This window comes from Hibiscus syriacus, unplaced genomic scaffold (genome assembly GCF_006381635.1).
Source record: "Hibiscus syriacus cultivar Baekdansim isolate YM2019G1 unplaced genomic scaffold, ASM638163v2 tig00014444_pilon, whole genome shotgun sequence".
NCBI classification, from domain to species: domain Eukaryota; kingdom Viridiplantae; phylum Streptophyta; class Magnoliopsida; order Malvales; family Malvaceae; genus Hibiscus; species Hibiscus syriacus.
The window spans coordinates 1,624,839-1,630,838 of record NW_024062326.1 but is presented as its reverse complement, the minus strand read 5'-3'; positions in this window follow the sequence as shown (position 1 = coordinate 1,630,838).

Below are 6,000 nucleotides of genomic sequence, written 5' to 3'. Positions count from 1 at the left end.
AAGCAGTAAAGTGATATTTATCAAATACCCAATCTTGGTGCCACCTATCTCAAGAAAACCATTAATTATCTACATGCTAGTCTTTGAAAACTCGATAAGGTATGTACTAGGACATCATGACCAAACTGAGAAGAAAAAGAGAGAAATTTACTATCTCAACAAAACGTTTACTGAGTGTGAGGCAAGGTACTCACCGATAGAAAAGTTCTTATATGACTTAGTTTGGGTTACTTGGAGGCTCAGGCAATATATGTTGTATCAAACCACTTGCTTGATATCCAAACTTGACCTTTTAAAATATTTGATGTGTGTACATGTTCTATCTGGAAGATTGGCTCATTGGTAGAATATATTGTCAGAGTTTGACATCCAATATGTGAGCCAGAAAGCAGTCGAGAGGAGTGCTATAGCATATTTTATCGCAAGCAGGGATTCTAAAGAATACGAGCCATTGAGTTTTGATTTTCCATATGAAGATTTAATGGCAATTTCAGTAGAAGAAAAGATTACTTCCTGCAGTGGACATTGGAAGTTGAACTTTGATGGTGCTTCAAATGTATTGGGGCATGGAATTGTGGCAATTCTGGTCTCACCTAGTGGAGAACATTATCCTTTCATCAGTGATTGAATTTTGATTGCACAAACAACATGGCTGAGTATGAAGCTTGCATTTTGGGTCTCAGAGCTACCATTGAACGCAAGGTAAAGACACTCAAAGTATACATGGATTTAAATCTAGTAATTTATCAACTCAGGGTGAGTGGGAAACAAAAGATCCCAAACTGGTGGGATATCGTAAATTGGTCATAGAGCTTATCCAAGAATTTGAAGAAGTGACATTCAACTATCGTTATGAGTGAATGAACAGTCAAATGGCCATTGAGATGCCTTGGCTACTTTGGCAGCAACATTTAAAGTGAATGGCCAGAGAAGAAAATCAAATGGCAGATGCCTAGGCTACTTTGGCAACAACATTTAAAGTGAATGAACAGTCAAACATGATGCCCATTGAGATGCAGGCTTATGAGTATCCAACCTATTGTTATAGCCTTGAAGAAGAGGAGGATATAAATCCATGGTACTATAATATCTTGGAATACATCAGATATCAAAGTTATCCTGAGCAGGCAACTGAGAACAACAAAAGGACTATTAGACGGATAGTTGCAGGGTACGTACTTGATGGCGAGATCTTGTATAAGAAAACTCCAGATCATGTTCTGTTAAGATGTGTAGATGTCAAAGAAGCTAAAACACTTCTTGAGGAAGTGTGCAGTACCCATGCTAATGGACATGCCATGACTAGAAAAATAATGAGATTTGGGTATTATTGGTCAACAATGGAAACTGATTGCGTCAATTATGCCATAAAATGTCACAAGTGCCGGATTTATAGAGATAGGATTCATACCCCTCCTCACCCGTTGCACGTGATGACAACCTCATGGCCATTTTTTATGTGGGGAATGGATGTCATTGGACAAATTTCGCCTAAGCTTAAAATGGTCATTGTTTCATCTTAGTGGCAATAGATTACTTCACTAAATGGGTAGAAGTGGCTTCCTATACAAATGTCACTCAATCAACAGTCTGTAAGTTCTTAAAAAATGAGATCATCTGTCGATATGGCTCACCAGAGAGAATCATCTCTGACAATGTCTTGAACTTAAATAATAAAATGTCTAAATCAATCTCTGAGCAATTCAAAATGAAACATCATAATTCCACTACTTATCACCTGAAGATGAATAGGGCAGTAGAGGCAGCTAATAAGGATATCAAGAGGCTTATAGAACTTAAAAGGACTGGCATGAGAAATTGCCATTTGCTCTGTTTGCTTATCGAACTTCATTGTGGACATCAACTGGGGTAACTCCATTTTCTTTAGCCTATGGGATAGAAAATGTATTACCTATCGAGATATAAATTCCTTGGCTCAGAGTTTTGTCAGAGGTAAAATTAGATGAGGCAGAATAGGTACAAGCCAGATACGACCAATTGAATTTGATCAAATAAAAGAGATTGAAAGCCATTTGTCATGGTCAGATGTACCAGAGGTGCATGGCATAAGCACAAAATAAGAAAGTCTATCCTTGAGAGTTTCACGAGGGAGATCTGGTACTTATAAGGATCCTACCTATTCTTCAATCAGTTTCGATTAATCAATCGATCGAACAAAACTTTTAAAAATTTATTAATCGAATATTATTTATACGTTAATAGAATTTTTTAAAAATTAAAATTTACATTTGATATGATTAGATTCACATTAATGTATATATAATTTTTTATTTTATTTTTTTTATTTAAAATAAAAATCCGATTGAAATATATATGAAAGAATGAATATTATTGTAATTATCTCTTAATATATAAGGATAATTATATTATTTTCTTGTATAAGATATTTTTTACTCTAAACATAAATTTAACATGACATTACTTTTAAAAAATGTGTTCAAAATCAATTTTTTTAAAAAAATAAGCCTATTAAATTAAATTAAAATCCGTTAAAGTAAGATGCTATGTCCATTCCTAAGCACATCCCTCTCTATCTAATTTTATATTATTAAACATTATTAGTATTTGTTACGAAAATATTTAGACAGACACTTTTCAAACTCTGTCGTGTCTTCTCCATTAAGTTTTTGATTAATTGCTCAACTACTTTTAACCCCTTTTTTTTCTCCACGACGGTCGACCTTAATTTGGAGACATAGTTCAATATTTCCATCTTCGGTATTGTACTATGACATATGATTAGACCAACTCAAAAGTTAATTTGAACCTATCCCAATTTAAATGATCATATTATTAATAAACATGAATTAAAAAATTAAATATAAATGGATTTTAATGTTTTGAAGGTATGGCTGGATAGATTTCGACAATTAATCGAACGGAATAGTACACGAAAATTTATATTGGGTGTTAATTAATGTTGAATTCGGAATTTTTACACTAAATTTTATTATATTTTTTTAATAAATCTAGGATAAATGTGAAAAGCATCAAAATTGTCAAATAAAATAATTCCATTCTCAAATAAATAATGAAAGTAGTGTAGAAAATTAGGATCGACAACAAAACAAAGGGGATTAACAATGTTGTTTCTTGATTAACAATAGTAAAAATAAAAAAGGGGAGTTTTAGAAATGATGAAAGTAAAAAGGGAAAAATAAATGATAAATTATAAAAGTAAATAATGGTAAAAAAATTCGATTATGATGATATAATATTAGGATTTTCTAGCCACAACTTCGATCCATTATCAAAATAAATTTTCCCTCATTGATAATACATTAGTAACTGTAATGCCCTAAATTTAGGGTTAGTAGTTTCAAACTAACCCGAGAGGGTTTCAGATTAGCTCCTTAGCCTTGGTTCAAGTTTGAGTTAGGTTGGTCTTGAGTTGAGCCCATTTAGAAATAAAAAGGATATTTTTTATTTGAGATCAAAGGTTGAGAGACCAAGAAAGTAAATATACCACTTTGATTTTGAAAGGTTGAAAACCATTAAGAATGGTGATGTAACAAGTGCAGTTTGTTTCACTCCCTCATTTTCCCAAAAACTTCTTCTTTCTCTCAAAACATTCTTCTTCTCCTTTATAACTTCCTCAAAGGTGTTAGTTCGAAACAATGAAGGTAAGATCCTCAATAAACACACCTAGAGCTTCAATTTAAACCCACAATATATGGTTTGTCCATGATAGCCATAAGTGGGGGTTGTGGCAGTGTAGAAGCCCTTGTTAATCCAGTTCGATTTTGATAAATTTTAGATTGTAGGATGCTTCCCTATAGCTTCCTTTCAAGTCCTTCAATAAGTTAGTAACCTATTTCCTTGATTCCTATCTAGTGAGAGGTTGGAGAAAGCTCCAAGAGAAAAGGCAAAGAGAAGCTTGTGCTTGGTTGAGTTGTGGTTGTTTTCCAGCAACTTAGGACTAAGGTAACACATTTGTATCTCATCTATACTTTATGTAAGTCATTATGTGTTGGTTATCTTATATGATTTCATAGAGCATAGAAGTGTATTCATGGTAGAATGTGTTTTAAGATGTTATACATTATGAAAAATGACTTACTTCGACCTCTTTAATCTTACATTAGCTTTTACAACGCTTAAGAACCTTAGAAATGTGAAAGAATGAAGTTGGGTGTCTTTTTCGTGGAAAAACATAGTATTTTTGGGCTTTGCTATCGATACTGGATGAATAATATCGATGCTATTCTTTAGATAGTCAAAACAATGGGTTATTGGCTGGGTAATATCGATACCCTATTCATAGGGCATCAATATCCAAGGCTGAGGTATCAGTACCATCTTTATGTTATAAAATTCCATTAACCAAATTTGAAATTAGTACTCGGGGAGTATCGATACTATATAAAGAAGAAGTATCGATACTTTAAGTAAGGGTATTAATATTGATTTATTTTCCCAAACTTTGAATCCAAAAATAGTATAACTAAGATGATATTGATACCCTAATAGAGAAGTACCGATACTCCACCTAAGGGTATCAATACTACAAGGTATTCTTAGAACATCGAATGTAAATCTAGTATCGATACCAAAAGAGGGTACCAGTACTGCCAAGTGGTATCGATACTAAAGGTTAGGTATCGATACCATCATACTGATTTGAGCAAGAAGCCTATCTTGGGACTAAGGGCTCAAAAAGGGTCTAGGATCACCAATACTTCTGTAATAAGCTTACAAGTGAGAAAAATCAATGAATGCAACAAAAGCTTGAGAAGCTTATGAAATCAGATAACATAAAACTTATACCCTTGTATGACAATCAGGAAACAACAAGAACACCAGAATTACTTTAGCAAATATGATAATCGTCTTGTGTGACTAGAAATATCTGATATATCTCAACTAGTGCCAACACAGTTATCTTTTTTGGTTGAATGCAGAAGTCCCAAGTACTTCAAGGGGTAAGCTAGTCAGATCTAAGTTTTCGAAGCAATTTTTAATCTCACCCTAGATACCAAGGGTATCATTGGTAGGCTAGAGGGGTCGTCCCGAGATCCAGTAAACCTTCCGAACATACCATGATGCCTACCTTAACTTGTTGTGTTTATTATTCTTGAATGCTTATGTCTATACCTGTTAGTACGCCCATATAGTGAATTCAAATAGTATAGTAGAGTTATTTATGTTGCACTGAGCTTGTGAGCTCAATGTTCTAAATTTGTTTCCATGCCTAGGTTATTGGGAGATGTATTAAGGAGTTTATTGTTGATTTTAGTTCTATATTTGTCAAGACATCAGAATACATCTTGAGTTTGTTTAGAGGTCATGTACTATTCATAGACTTTCTTTTATTCGAGTTGTAATTATATTTTTGATATAAATACTCTAGTATTATTTTAGGATGTTTTTGGGAGCTCCCCATTTTTGTAAACTTGGATAGTAATGTTTTCATTCATGTTTTCAATTGATGGCATTACAATGATGATTACAATGTTATTTTAAAAGAGAATTTTAGGTTAGCCACTTTGTTGGTCCCATGTAAAGCTTTAATCCTTCGATCTCTAAGTTAGATTAGATTAGGGTGTTACATTTAGTTGTATTAGAGCTTCAGGTTCAATTGTTCATAGGACCTACAGGTTAGACTCAATAAGCGTCTATGTATGTACATGCCTCTAGAGTGTTAAAAGTACTTTTTATCTAGAATGACAATAATAACACCATTTTCTTTTTAATTTAAAAAATTCCATGGGCAATAATTATACCCTTAGTCATGATGGTATCAATGAGACTCGTCCTGAATTTAGAGGAATACGAAATTCTGGGAGATACAAGGTCGACAAAGTGACCTTTTTTAGGGACCTGACCTTAGCACTTAGGCATATCATTCGTGCTATCCCTAGGGCATTAGATGCTCCACCTGCCCCACCAACACCATTAGTCACACCTACTATAGTGTCATACGAGTCATCAGTCAAGAGGCTTTGTAGGTACAAGATTACAAACTTCTTTGGTTCTGGA